We start from the raw sequence: 14,531 nt of genomic DNA on the forward strand, positions 1-14,531 counted from the left end.
TTGCATGGCAGTATCTCCATATTTCCCATTGTTTATTTTTGTTCTTTGTGACCTTTGTAGTTGCCATTCACTAGTTGCTTCTGCTGCTGGCTATGAAAATGTCTGTAGGTTTTCTGTTCTGATCCCAGGTCCTGAGCCCTCATTCTTAAAGAGCAATCTACATGCATTCCTCTTGCTTCTTTCACTTCATTTAATGATAACCATGCCATCTGTCATCTTATTTATTAAAATGTATTTGTAACTTTGTAATATATTTTCAATATAGATGGGAACGTCAAAAACAGGTCATAGCATTTTTTAGTCAAATTCCCCTGGGTCAGATCCTCAGCTAACATAAATTGCAGAGCTCCATTAACTTGAACAGAGCTACAATGATTTATTTACACCTGCTGCCAATCTGGCCCCCAGGAGTAAAGTATGAATATGATTAGTCCTTCAGTCAAAGACTTTGGGTGAAATTCTGGCTCCATTGAAGTGAGTGTGAGTTTTGCCGTTGACTTCAATGGGGCCTAAATTTCACATTTGCACACAAATATACCCATTTAACTGGATTTGCATTCACATAAATCAAAAGACTAAGAAGTATGGTCTTGCATTAAAGGCAAACTGGGAGTCAGAAAACCTAGGTTCTATACCTAATTCTGCCATAGATTTACTGGGAGAACCTGGGAGTGTTACTCAACTTTCTCCATGCCTTAGTTTCCCTATGTGTAAAATTGGAGTAATAATAATCTTGTGGTCCGTCCCTGTGCAGTTGTGAGCCCCAGTTCATGTCTGCGGTGTGTTCGAAGATCTTGGGTGGAAAGCACTACAGAAATGTCAAGTTGATGCTGCTCCTTAAAGTCAGTTTGGGTATCAGATATTCACAATGGCATAAACCTCCCCTCCCACTGTCTGCCCCCACCCCCATTCCTGGTCTCCATCCTTCCCTTCTCCCCACAAATACACACCTTCCCACACAAGCTTCCTGCTCGCCGCTCATTTCTCAGCAACAGCCATAAACTCCCTCCCACTCTCTAAGCCTTCCTGACCCCAAGATTACAGACTCACCCACTTCTGCAGCCTCGCTCCTTCCTTCATTTCTACTGGTATCCAGGAGACATATCTGTTGGATACTGATATACTGTCAGGTACTTGACAAATCCAGATCACATTTCAGACTGAAAGGGGCTCTGTCAAGGGTGCAGGCTAAAAGCTGATCTCCCTTCACTGTTCCACACTTCCTGTTGCTGACTCACTTCCTGTCTCACTGTTCTCTTTAACCTTCTCCCAACCTTCTCAAGCCTTCACTGTGGGCTGTCACCCCTTCTGCCCAGAGCTCTCTCCTGCCCCCGAATGGCTCTCTCCTGTCTCCTGGACTTCAGTGAGAGTTGTGTCTGCTTACTCCCAGGCTCCCCAAATCATTCATGCACTTCTCATGGCAGTATTTGTCTGTGCCTGAATTTGGGCATTCGTGTGTAAAGCAGCCACCTATTCTTTCTTCACATCCTTTAAAAAAAACACCTGATGTCTTCTGTGAAGCCCACCAAGGTAACGCTGTCATCCACTCTCTCAAAAGGCAAAGAAAATCTCACTCTGCTATAAATATCCTATGGACTATTCTAGACATTTGGTATCTGTCTGTCTGAATAGATTGTAAGCCCCTTGGGACGGGGACCATATCCTCCTCTGGGATTTATACTGTACACGGTAAACAAATTTGTAAACAGAAATTCCAGGCTCAGTATGCAAACATTGTTTGAACAGCTGCTGGTAGGTTCAGCAAAACCATCAAAGAAATATAGTCACAACTTGATGTCTACCAGTAAGTGATTAGACTTACCTAATCTTTCAGAGGACTTGAAACATGTGATGCCGAATGACTTTCATGGGATTAACACTATTAAAACCCCTCATCTTACTCTGAAACCTTATCTTCCTATTGTCTAACTCTAGGTTATCTACTGGCTTTCTTCTGTCATCCTTCTGCAACCCTCTCACCCTACAAGAACCCCCATGACAGTTGGCACGCTGTTGTCATGATATGTACCCAAAAGGTGACAAGTAATATATCACTGGAAAACTAATAACTCACTAATCATTAATATTCTTGCATGATGTTTGTACAGTAGCCCCACAAAGGACTTTACTGATATGTGCTGGAAATATGTTCCTTAAGAATATATTTGGCAAGCAGTGCCTAAGCCATGCCCGTTCCAGACAAAGGAATGAGGTTCCACCTTGAATGTGTCTCCAGGGTAAGATAAGCAAGGTGTGACCAAAGTAAGATAAAAGTACATTTACATGCAAGGTAAACAAAGCCATCAGGAGAGCAAGTGGGAAAAGGACTACTTAATAATCTCAACGGGGGATGGAGACTGCCGCTGCAGAAAGCCTTCCTGCATCCTGAAGCAAGGTCATTGAACTTCGGGAAGCTATAAGGAGAGGGACACCAAAAGAAGACTTTTCTTTTACCAGCGGAGACAAAGGAACTGAGCACTTTGAGCTCTGTGAAGGGTAGTGGCCAGAGAGTCTGATCAGCCATGCTGAAAGAGAGAGTTGGTGAGAAACACATCTTGAACAAGAGATTTTAGTTTGTTAAATCAGGTTTGAGTCTAGAAGCATCTTTTTACTTTTGTTTGCTTGTAGCCCTTTCTAACTTTATACCTTGTACTTGGTATCACTAAAAGCTACAATTTTTTGTTTAACAACCTTGTTTTCCTTTTACTGTAAACCAATTCAGTGAGTTGATTAAACCATAGTGTTAGTGTAACCCTTCTGCCAGGCGGAGCCAGCAGCAACCAAGGCTGGGTTCAATATCTAGGGGTTCGTTTCCATCGATCCAACACAGAACCAGCTCGAGCCCCCACCCAGTAACCTGGGAAAATTACACACTATCCCTGAGTGCCTCTGAGAGGCAATACTTTCCCACCCGCGAGCACAGAGTCTGAGTGTAGAAAAGAAATTTTTAATAAAAGGAGGTTAGTCACTCAGCGTTAATTTGGGAAAACACTGCAAACAGGGTTCATAAACATAAACCATGAGCAAAAGACCCACCCCCAAGTAAGTTGGGCAGAGTCCTTTCCCCCTCAGGTTCTTAAGTCCAGCAAACCAAAAGTCACTTTCACATGCCCAACCCTTCTCTGCACCCCACTCACAGTTGCTGTCCTTGATCAGTGCCAAGCCAGAGCTCAGAGGTGCATTTGCAGAGTTCACCTCTCACCAAGTAAGGAGGCACTCGGGCACTCGCCCGCCACCCTCTCCGCTAGCCGCCCTGCTGGCCACTCGCTGTGCCTCTCCACTAGCCGCCCTGCTGGCCACTTGCTGTGCCTCTCCAGCCATTTGTTCGCCAGCCAACTGTCAGTCACCTTTTGCTGCCACCTCACCACGCCCCCCGGCTCTCCCGAGCAGCCCCACCATCCCTCATTGTGACCCGCCCCAGCGCTCCAGCCCAGTCCTCTCTGGGCATCTGGCTTCAGCTCTTTGGCTCCAAGAGCCAACAGATATTTCCCTCAGCTGCTCTCAGCCTTTAGCCTTCTCTGGCCATTGGTCTCTGGCTCAGGAAGGGCAGCTGGCTAGCCCCTCCACTGGCTACCTAGCTCTCAGCCCTCGCTGGCCTCCTAGCACTGGCTCGCTGGCTCAAGACAGTCAACAAGCTAGCCCTTTCCACTGGCTCCTAGCTCTTGGTCTCTCAGCCCTGGCTTGGCTTTTGAATGTCAGCAGGCTTGCCCTTCGGTGGGTTCCTGAGAATCCTTCCTTCTTTACAGGGAGGGGCTGCAGAGAGTTTATTACTCTTTGTGGCTTTCCCCAGAGACCAGTCCAATCTCCTGACTTTCCTTTCACTGGGGGTCTCTCCCTGACCTTTTATAGCCCCCAGGTGCCAGTGTAACCCACAGACCTCCTGGGTGGGGTGGTCTGTCCCATCTAGTGGCACCAAGACCACTTAGAGAGAGATTAATGAGTCCGCTACAGCCTTAGCTAAAGTGTGGCTTTTAGCTTACGCATTAGAGGCTTATGCATTTAGCTCCAGAGGTCCCAGGTTTGATCCCGCCCACCGACAACCAGGGTCTGTTGGTGTTACACCTGTCAACGCCCTTCATTGGCCAGACTCGGAGAACTTGTTCTGGCACAAGGAAGCTGGACTTGCTTCATTTACAGGGTCCAACCACCCTGTGACAGGTCTCAGGTCCAGAGACCACATCATCTGCCTCCTCCACTGTCCCCCAAACCAAGGGCGCATTTGTCGGAGACTCTGTGAGGTGACCCTTGGTTGTGTCTGGGATATTTTGTCCCCCTCCTACAGGTTTTACGAGAGGAGGGGATGATGACCTTTAAGTTTCATAGTGCTGCATTGCTACACAGTATGCTATTTCTATTAATATATACCTAGATCTGGAGCCTGACACAGCACTCTAAAGTGTGTTGGCACCTATTTAATCAATAGAAAATAATGCAACTCAGCCTTGCAAATTCCTACTTGTCCAGGATGAGGTTAAGGTTTTTTTGGACAGGTAAGTGAAATAATCTTCTTTCCACTACTGTCATTATTAATGATAAGGGGGTGGGGAAAGAGATTTTGGAAAGACTGACGATGTCGCTTACAGGCTGCACACTCTGTGGGGCAGAGATTGTTTCTCCCTCTCTTTGCATGACTCATTATTTACTTAGTATCCCACTCTGCCCACATCCTCAGAGGATATAGGCCTGTTACGACTCTCAGCTGGAGAGCCTGCCTCTTTAGCTAAAGCTGGTGCTTTCAGCTCTTGGGGTCCCCACTTCAGTCCCTGATTATAGTCGTCCCCTGTGTGGCGGGTCCTCTGGAATTCAAAGTGTTAGAGGTCTGAGAGCCTTCTTCTGAACACAAAACCCAGGCTAGCCAGGCTCATCTTATCCCATAAAACTGGACAGCTTGCAGTGTGCAGCCCTACAGATTGCCTGCAACAGCTAACTCAAAAAAGAGCTGATCCTGGGAAAATCTGGACAGGTGGTAACTGTACTTCCAAAGAGTGGTCCAAGTCCATTTCCTTTGACATCTCATCCCAGAATGAGGCAGACATGCTGATTGTCTCAGTCCCAAGAATACAACATTTGGGGGTGTTACTGTCTGGAATTACACTGCAGAAAATGATGACTGCCCCCCCGCCACACACACACACTCCACGGTCGTTATGGGCAACTTATGTATTTAGGGCCCCTCCTCAAGTGCTTTGGGCACATTGGGCTTCACGAATTTTGTGCTGCTGTAGTTTATTTCCAGGAACTCGGTAATTACAGTGGTTTGAGACAAAGGATTCCTGAGTGGGAATATTTAGCTGTCCCTCTCTACCAACTGAATTTCAGGGTTTCAACCAGCAGTGATCTGCTGCTCTTTGCCCCTGTGATTCTAAGCTGTTTCAGTATGCACATCTGAGCCGTACACAGAGAAATCAAATCTAAAACAGATTTTCAAAAACCTCTCTTTGTTCAAAGCTTTTTGTGTTTATTTTTCCTGTACCCAACGACGATTCTAGTTAAAATAACATTGCATCATTTGGCTCAGGTTACTAGATAATTAGGAAGTCTTTAAAAGCGGATTTTCAAGTTGAGCGTAATGGAGACAATTTATAGTAGAACAGATGGTTGGCCTTCATTTGCCTGTTGACAGGTAGCGTGTTGTCAGCACTTCAGGTTGTTATCATACAGAGAACAGCAGTTCAGAATCTTAATTGGGACCCAGAAGGATATACACCGCAGCTTTTGCTGGGCATTTGCAGGCATAGGAAGATGTATAAAAGAAAATAGGGGGAAAAAAGCCAACATATAAATATGATTGAAATGTAAAAAATTGTAGCACGTGGCATGGTGATTTATATATACTATTCCCTTTGATAAGAAGCTGCATACATGAAAATTATTGATTGAAGAACAAGTCAAGAGCCCCTCCCCCACCAAATATACGTATATATCTTTGTGTATGTGCCTATATGCACACAAGAGCTTGCTGCAGTTACACTGACAATGTTAGTATACAGCAAACAAAGGCAGATATGTTAAAATCACATGAAGGATCTGGGTGAAGCCTAGAAAAACTGGGAAATAGATGAGTGAAACCTTTCCCATCATGATTTAAGCGTTTACCACGTCATGATCTGAGCTAGCTGGAGCCAATACCTCCAATGACTGCGAGCAAATACCATGTCCCTAAACTTGCCCCACTGTGCCAAGCTGCCATAGATTGTAGCTTAGGGCACGCTCAGTTCTGTAGCATGTTCTGAGCATGGTCAGTAAGAATGTAGTAAAAATGCTTAATGTTTCTTTTTTAAAAAAAAAATAATTGCATTAAAAAATAAATACAATAAATCACCCACAATCATCTTTTTTTTTTGTAAAATACAAGGAGTGTTTCATTAAATTGCATTTGCTCATGTTTTGAATCAAACTAGTTGACACTGTTAGCTTTGTGCCATTTTTTAAAATTTCTAAACCCATTTGATGAGTTTGTGTTTTTGAAAACACATAATTCAGGGTTGGGACGATCCATGATCCCAAAGGAAAAGGGCTTGGAGTAGAAATGCTTGTTTGTACAACTGTATGGAAAATAAAGGAAAGGGTGGCAGGAAGAAAAACTGGAATATCAATGCAAGAGGACAAAGTCTTCTCTCAGATACACCTGAGTAAGTTTGTTGAATAATACTGACTGAGAACAGAATTTAGCCCTTTAACAGAATTAACAGAATTCAAGCTATTTCCTTCCCCACCTCTCATGCTCATTTATAAAATCCTTTTGAGATTTATTATTATTGAGTGCTGACAGTGCGCTTGGCACTGTACAATACATAAGCGATGAGACACAATTCCTGCCTGGAGGGGCTTACACAATCTGAGATGGACTTCTCGCTATCAGAAATGAAATCTGAGGCTAGAAGCTGGTCATATCCCAGCTGTGAAATTCTCCCAAGGAAAGCATCCCAGCTGAACACACTGCTCGAGTCTGATCTGCCCGATAGACACTTGATGGTGTATGGTTGTGGAGTAAGGTTTTTTCAAAAAACGCTCTAATACAACTTTATTTTCAAAATTAACAAGACAGCAAAAGAGACACAGTTATAAACACATCAGAGATCCCACGGAACAATACCTATTGCAGCAGAAAATTTCAGAGGCACATGGGAGATATACACAAGCTGGACCAGAAGCAGAATGTCCTCTAGCAAACTTAATTTCTTACAGCAAGCTACAAATGTTGCTTTCGTCTTCAGAAAGAGAGAGAGAGTGAACACTTTACATTGCCTGAGGAGTGTGAGAAATTCACTTGCCTCTACCTTGCCTTATGGATAAATAGCTGACCTGTGCTTTCAGCATAGAATATCAGGGTTGGAAGGGACCCCAGAAGGTCATCTAGTCCAACCCCCTGCTCGAAGCAGGACCAATTCCCAGTTAAATCATCCCAGCCAGGGCTTTGTCAAGCCTGACCTTAAAAACCTCTAAGGAAGGAGATTCTACCACCTCCCTAGGTAACGCATTCCAGTGTTTCACCACCCTCTTAGTGAAAAAGTTTTTCCTAATATCCAATCTAAACCTCCCCCACTGCAACTTAAGACCATTACTCCTCGTTCTGTCATCTGCTACCATTGAGAACAGTCTAGAGCCATCCTCTTTGGAACCCCCTTTCAGGTAGTTGAAAGCAGCTATCAAATGCCCCCTCATTCTTCTCTTCTGCAGGCTAAACAGTCCCAGCTCCCTCAGCCTCTCCTCATAAGTCATGTGTTCCAGTCCCCTAATCATTTTTGTTGCCCTTCGCTGGACTCTCTCCAATTTATCCACATCCTTCTTGAAGTGTGGGGCCCAAAACTGGACACAGTACTCCAGATGAGGCCTCACCAATGTCGAATAGAGGGGAATGATCACGTCCCTCGATCTGCTGGCTATGCCCCTACTTATACATCCCAAAATGCCATTGGCCTTCTTGGCAACAAGGGCACACTGCTGACTCATATCCAGCTTCTCGTCCACTGTCACCCCTAGGTCCTTTTCCATAGAACTGCTGCCTAGCCATTCGGTCCCTAGTCTGTAGCTGTGCATTGGGTTCTTCCGTCCTAAGTGCAGGACCCTGCACTTATCTTTATTGAACCTCATCAGATTTCTTTTGGCCCAATCCTCCAATTTGTCTAGGTCCTTCTGTATCCTATCCCTCCCCTCCAGCGTATCTACCACTCCTCCCAGTTTAGTATCATCCGCAAATTTGCTGAGAGTGCAATCCACACCATCCTCCAGATCATTTATGAAGATATTGAACAAAACCGGCCCCAGGACCAACCCTTGGGGTACTCCACTTGATACCGGCTGCCAACTAGACATGGAGCCATTGATCACTACCCGTTGAGCCCGACAATCTAGCCAGCTTTCTACCCACCTTATAGTGCATTCATCCAGCCCATACTTCCTTAACTTGCTGACAAGAATACTGTGGGAGACCGTGTCAAAAGCTTTGCTAAAGTCAAGAAACAATACATCCACTGCTTTCCCTTCATCCACAGAACCAGTAATCTCATCATAAAAGGCGATTAGATTAGTCAGGCATGACCTTCCCTTGGTGAATCCATGCTGGCTGTTCCTGATCACTTTCCTCTCATGCAAGTGCTTCAGGATTGATTCTTTGAGGACCTGCTCCATGATTTTTCCAGGGACTGAGGTGAGGCTGACTGGCCTGTAGTTCCCAGGATCCTCCTTCTTCCCTTTTTTAAAGATTGGCACTACATTAGCCTTTTTCCAGTCATCCGGGACTTCCCCGGTTCGCCACGAGTTTTCAAAGATAATGGCCAATGGCTCTGCAATCACAGCCGCCAATTCCTTCAGCACTCTCGGATGCAACTCGTCCGGCCCCATGGACTTGTGCACGTCCAGCTTTTCTAAATAGTCCCTAACCACCTCTATCTCCACAGAGGGCTGGCCATCTCTTCCCCATTTTGTGATGCCCAGCGCAGCAGTCTGGGAGCTGACCTTGTTAGTGAAAACAGAGGCAAAAAAAGCATTGAGTACATTAGCTTTTTCCACATCCTCTGTCACTAGGTTGCCTCCCTCATTTAGTAAGGGGCCCACACAGAGTAGAGAGCACTCTCTACTCTCTTAGCTGTTCAAAATGACTGTATTGTTTTGGATATTCATTCTGTAGCAAGATTTGGGAACACACCATTTCAGCCTTGCAGAACATTTATATTGGCCAAAACTTGATTGAAAAGGGACAATTTCACTGGCTTCAACTGAACAAATGTGAAATGCTTTTTGTTTCTGTTGGAATCAGAGATACGGCTCCTGTTCGACTACCATCCTTGGAACTTGACAATATTCAAACAAAACATTACTGGCTCTTCTATTGTAAAAAAAGATTTGCGTAATGTGAGTGCTGGTGAAAGGTGCCAGACTGAAAGCCATGGGACCTTAGGCCCTGAACCCAAAATGCACTCAAGTACACACTTAGCTTTAAGGATGTGAGTAAACCCTTTGAGTTAGTGGGACTATTTATGTGTTGAAGTGCTTTGTGGGATTGAGACCCACATCCTCTTTTTATCTGCAGAACAAGTATAGCACAGGCACCAGCTGTGGAAGCTGGTGCACACCTCCACATCGAAATATCCCAATCCAGAAAAAGCACCTATGGGATGCAAGGGCAATTCACACTTCCTGCCCATTCAGATCTTGGCCTCTTTGCTGAGGCTGAGCAAGAGTTGTGGTTCAGGTTTGTATGATACAGAGCCCTAGTCATTAGGAAGCAAATGCAGACCCCTGTGTCATGTCACATAGGGCACCCGACAACCGTCAGAGGATGGTGGAGGAGATTTTCAAAGACATAAATGGGAGTAAGAGGCTTAACTGAACTTTGTGCCTTTTAAAAATCTCATCCAAGATCTTTAAGTTATTACTGACCTGAACTAGATACAAAGCAGTAACCTAGAGGTCAAAGGCTCCCTAACCCTTTGCCATCTCCCTGAATCATCCAGCTCCCTTTATTATTTTTAAACTGGATTGGCTACTAAATTCACCTCCTAGGCAATGAGTGCTCCACTGTCTTGCAGAGTACATTTATTCTCCAATCCAGCTACTTCTCAGACCACCCCGACTTTTTCAGTCGCAGGCATCTGTTGAGCAGACTCTGACAACTGTGTTGCACAATAGGACAGTTTCATGATGGGGACAAGTGAGGATCAAGTGAAGAGACAAACAAATTCATTTTCCTTTTGTGACCTGAAGTGGGATTAAGAACCCAGGTTGACATTAAACAACTACACTAAGCCCCTGTCCACCTGGCCTGCTCTGAAACTATAGCGTATATACACATTTCTGCTCTTTCTATTCTATTCTCCTGTCTCAGCTGAGCGGTACAGTCACATGCTCAGATGCCACATCATACCATAAACACACAGAGAGTGAGATGTTCACAATATATTTCATATTCAGTGGGCTCATTTAGAGCCAGACTGTGTCATTAGGCACAGTCAGTAGTAAGGGGTGGAGTGGTATCGTTCCACCTCAGGAGGGCAGAACACTTCCTGGAGCTCCCAGGTACGCAGATGCCACATCCCTTTCATGGGAAGCAGTTGGTAACTTGCTGTGGTCACCCACCTGATGCAGAGGGGTCAATGGATTTACGGCGCCTTTGCAGAGCAACACTTGGATTTCTGCCTGGTACTTTGGTAGGTCACATAAGCATGGGGATGTCTTTTTATGCCCTCATCTCCCACCATGTACCCCAAATCAACCAGGCACAATCTTGCTCTTAATGATTCAATATTAAAAATTAAGGGTTTTTTAAAAAGGCTTCCCTTTCCCTTCCATTTTCTTTCCTTACTGTATCATTTTCATGTAATATTGGAAAGCATTTCTTCATTGTTTGGAGTCATTTCCAAACAGATTAAAAACTGTTGTAGCAGTCAAGCTCCAGTTCCTTCGTTTATTAGATTCAGAAGACAGCAAATTCCTTAAAACATAGATATAAACAATTATGGTAATACATTCTGATTTTATAATTAGTTTTCATCACATGAAACGTACAGGATTGCAGTTTCAATTTTTTACCGCCCCCTCCCCACCCCTACTCTGATTTCAAAGTGTTTGTGCCTTTCCACTCCCATCCTTCTCTCCGATTCCTGACGTGCCCTGGGCTAAGGGATAGTGACTTATCTTTCAGATTCAATGAAATGCACGAAAGAAGGTCACAAGTACTGAAAAGGCAAATATATTATTGTCAAAATAAACATGGCATTTCTAGTCATTCTTCCCTTTGTGTCAAAAAAATAAAATAGCACCAGCTTTGGCTGGAATCTGAAGCTTTTGATTCATATTTCACAGTGGGATCAGAGCAGAAACTATTTAACTTACCCAACAATTAGGATTGTGGGTAAATAACGTACAATGATGATAATCTTTAGAATAGGGGAGAGTTACTATTTTCAGACAGTGTCCTGGGGAGAGATCTGCCCTCAGATAGATACATGCAACTCCCATCTACTTCTCAAGGACCCAGATCCTCAAAGGTTTCAATTTCAATGGGATGATTTCAATGGGAGTTAAGCACCTAGATACCTATGAGGATCTGAGTCTAGGTGCCTGATCCTGCCCCACTTAATTCAGTGCCCTAGGAGCTGTGTTGAAAGTGCATTTGGCCCCTTGTTATTATTCTAATACTGCATGATCCTCAATGTAAGTTCGGTTTTAATGATTTTGTCTTGCAAACCCAGCCAGGACTTGAGATGAGTTTTATCTATAGATAAAGGATGTGGTGATCATTCAAAATAAATAAATAGATATCCAAATGGCAATTTGGCCAAGACACCAGGGTTGATACACTCCTACTCTTGCAAAAAAATGCTAGTGTGGGAACTTTAGCAACAAGTGCCTGGCTTAATCGGACATATGAAAGGGGGCCCTCCAGCAGTTCATCCCCACCTCATGCTATGCTAGTTCAGTACCAACATAGTGGTGGTCATGAAGCATTTATTTTCCCATCTGAGTACTGACCAGGCCTGACCTTGATTAGGTTGTGAGAGCTGATGACATAAACAACCAAGACGGTGTGAGTGAAGGCCACGTATGACGTTCTGTACAAAGTATGAATACTGCATTCTGGGCCCAAACAGTCTTGTAACTCCTCACACTTGGCAGTGGATAATCTTGCACAAAAAGCCATTAATGCAAAATTTAAACGACCAAAAGCTTTCCGATACCAAGGCCTCCATATAAGCAGGGTAACGTTTGTAAAACAAAAAGAAAAGGAGGACTTGTGGCACCTTAGAGACTTGTGTGGGGGGGTGGAGGGTGAGAAAACCTGGATTTGTGCTGGAAATGGCCCACCTGATGATCACTTTAGATAAGCTATTACCAGCAGGACAGTGGGGTGGGAGTAGGTATTGTTTCATATTCTCTGTGTATATATAAAGCCTGCTGCAGTTTCCACGATATGCATCTGAGGAAGTGAGCTGTAGCTCACGAAAGCTTATGCTCTAATAAATTGGTTAGTCTCTAAGGTGCCACAAGTCCTCCTTTTCTTTTTGTGAATACAGACTAACACGGCTGTTACTCTGAAACCTGTCAGTTTGTAAAACAAATCACTGTTGTGGCGATGTACAGTGCATAATGGTGGGTCACAAGTGGACTAATGTAAGATCCCTCTGCGTCCAGCTTGAGCGAATATTGAACCTGCATATGTTTAAACATTACGTTAGAGTCAGAGTGTATTTGTTTCTATTTATTTCCCTCATCAAGGCAATTTATACAGACTGGAATAGACAGAGACAGGGAGGTTAAATATTCAGGGTGGGGATTTAGCTGCATGAGTCCCATTCAGGTTAATGGGAGTCACATTGCTAAGTCCCTATGTGTGGCACACTGAATAGTCAGTCACCCCTGCACTGACTGCCTTGGCAAGAGCTTAAGCAGTAAACAGAAGCCACACTAGAGAAAAAACTCATTTGATGAGTTAAATGAAATGACTATTTTGGACGAGAGCGAGTCCCATTGTAACTGCGATTTTGTTTGGAAGCTTAGATATATTGAGCGTTAAGGAAAGAGGAGATTAAGATTTCATAGAAAGGGAAATGCTTCTATTTATTTTGCTGAGATCCTTTATAAGCCTTGAAGACCAGCAGACTGGCCGTAAGATGTCACTCAGGGTCTGATCCTATGAAGTGCCAAGCGGCTCCTGAAAGACACCAAGCAAATTCCACCACAACGGGAGGGAGTGTTGCTGAGCACGTTGCAGGAGCGGGGCCTGAGTAAAGGGATGGCCTCAGACACAGACGTTGTGCACCGAGTGCTGGAATACTCCCTTGTGACAGTGAAATGCAGCTCGTGGAGACTAACTGTTCCAGCCTGCGACACACCACCTGGATCTGAGGGGAATTCCCTGCTGGAACCTCTTTTCTCCATGCACTGCACCCCTACAAGAACCTGGAGGGTGGCAGCAATCTACTTCTTTTTTATGCAAATTAATGACACCTCCCAGGCCCTCAGTCAAGCAAATTTGGGCCCCTGGTTTCAGAACACCTTGAAAATGCCAGCCCCCAGTGTTCATAACGAAGTAACTCAAGAAATACATACAGCTGTTAGCTTCACATCATAAAAGCCAAACTTCTCTACCTTGTCACACTTTCAAAGTGCTGCCCTCTCTTTCTCCAGCACGTCCGTCCACCTGTAACAAAAGATAAGGGTTAAAAATCCTTTCTGCCCCCAAAGAAGTACAGTAAATTATCAGCCAGAGCATCCAAACTGTGGGTCAAGACTTCAAGGCCGCTATGGCACATTTTTTCCAATGGCTGTAATCTTAGGGTTGGCAATTGATCCAAAGAAAATTACCTAGCACTTGAAGAGTTAAATCATGAATAGTATTAGCACAGCTCCATCTGGTAAAGTACAGTTCCCCTTAGATGACTTTTAGCATGAAAGCAACAGCGAGCTACGATACTTTCCGTTATGAACTGGACCTTGGTTTCCAACGACAGGTGCTGGGCCATCTTTGTTGTAACCAACTCTTTATTCACACTAAACATTCATAGGTGCTATCAGAGGTGTGATAAGAAAGCGACAGGCCCCTTTTGTCTGGCTAGCTTTCGTCTTCATTCCCAGTTTTAGTAACCTTGGGAAAAAAACCCACCACAAAACAAATTACGTGAGTATCGGCCCAGATGACAAATTTGCAAACATGCTACAGCGAGGGCGGCAGAATCCAAAATGGGGCAAGTCTCTGCTCCTCTTGAGAATTGCACCTTTGTAGACTTTACCCTGTAGGATGATTCAATATAGCCAAAAGGTGTGAAACAGGGGAAATCCAGGCCCAGGTAATTCAGCTCACGTTTGAAAGGAGATTTTGCTTGTTGATTAGGTAATCCTTCTCAGGGAAATGCATGGCACCAACTGCTTTTCATGCTAGATTAGTGCTCCTGTGGTCAATTTGCTTTTACTAATGTCAGGGCCCCACGGAGCAGGTTCATCTGTCGCATAGCAACTGCTTCAGCAGCAGTGGAGGTAGCCATGCATAAAAGATTACACATGATGGCAGGGCACAAGTGTGAAGATTTTCA

The 14,531-nt window shown here is 44.4% G+C and overlaps 1 long non-coding RNA gene across 1 annotated transcript in view; it reads right to left on the reverse strand.

The window, feature by feature from the left end:
- The window catches only part of LOC140916603 (uncharacterized), a 62,526-nt gene extending 48,195 nt beyond the window's left edge, over positions 1–14,331 (reverse strand). Inside the window, exons 1-2 of the long non-coding RNA XR_012160560.2 lie at positions 13,807–14,331; positions 13,591–13,642 (exon numbers count right to left, since the gene is read on the reverse strand). This is a non-coding gene — a long non-coding RNA (uncharacterized LOC140916603). The remainder of the gene's footprint in view (positions 1–13,590; positions 13,643–13,806) is intronic.
- Positions 14,332–14,531: the final 200 nt, after the last annotated feature.

This window comes from Lepidochelys kempii, chromosome 8 (genome assembly GCF_965140285.1).
Source record: "Lepidochelys kempii isolate rLepKem1 chromosome 8, rLepKem1.hap1, whole genome shotgun sequence".
In the NCBI taxonomy this organism is placed as follows: Eukaryota; Metazoa; Chordata; order Testudines; family Cheloniidae; genus Lepidochelys; species Lepidochelys kempii.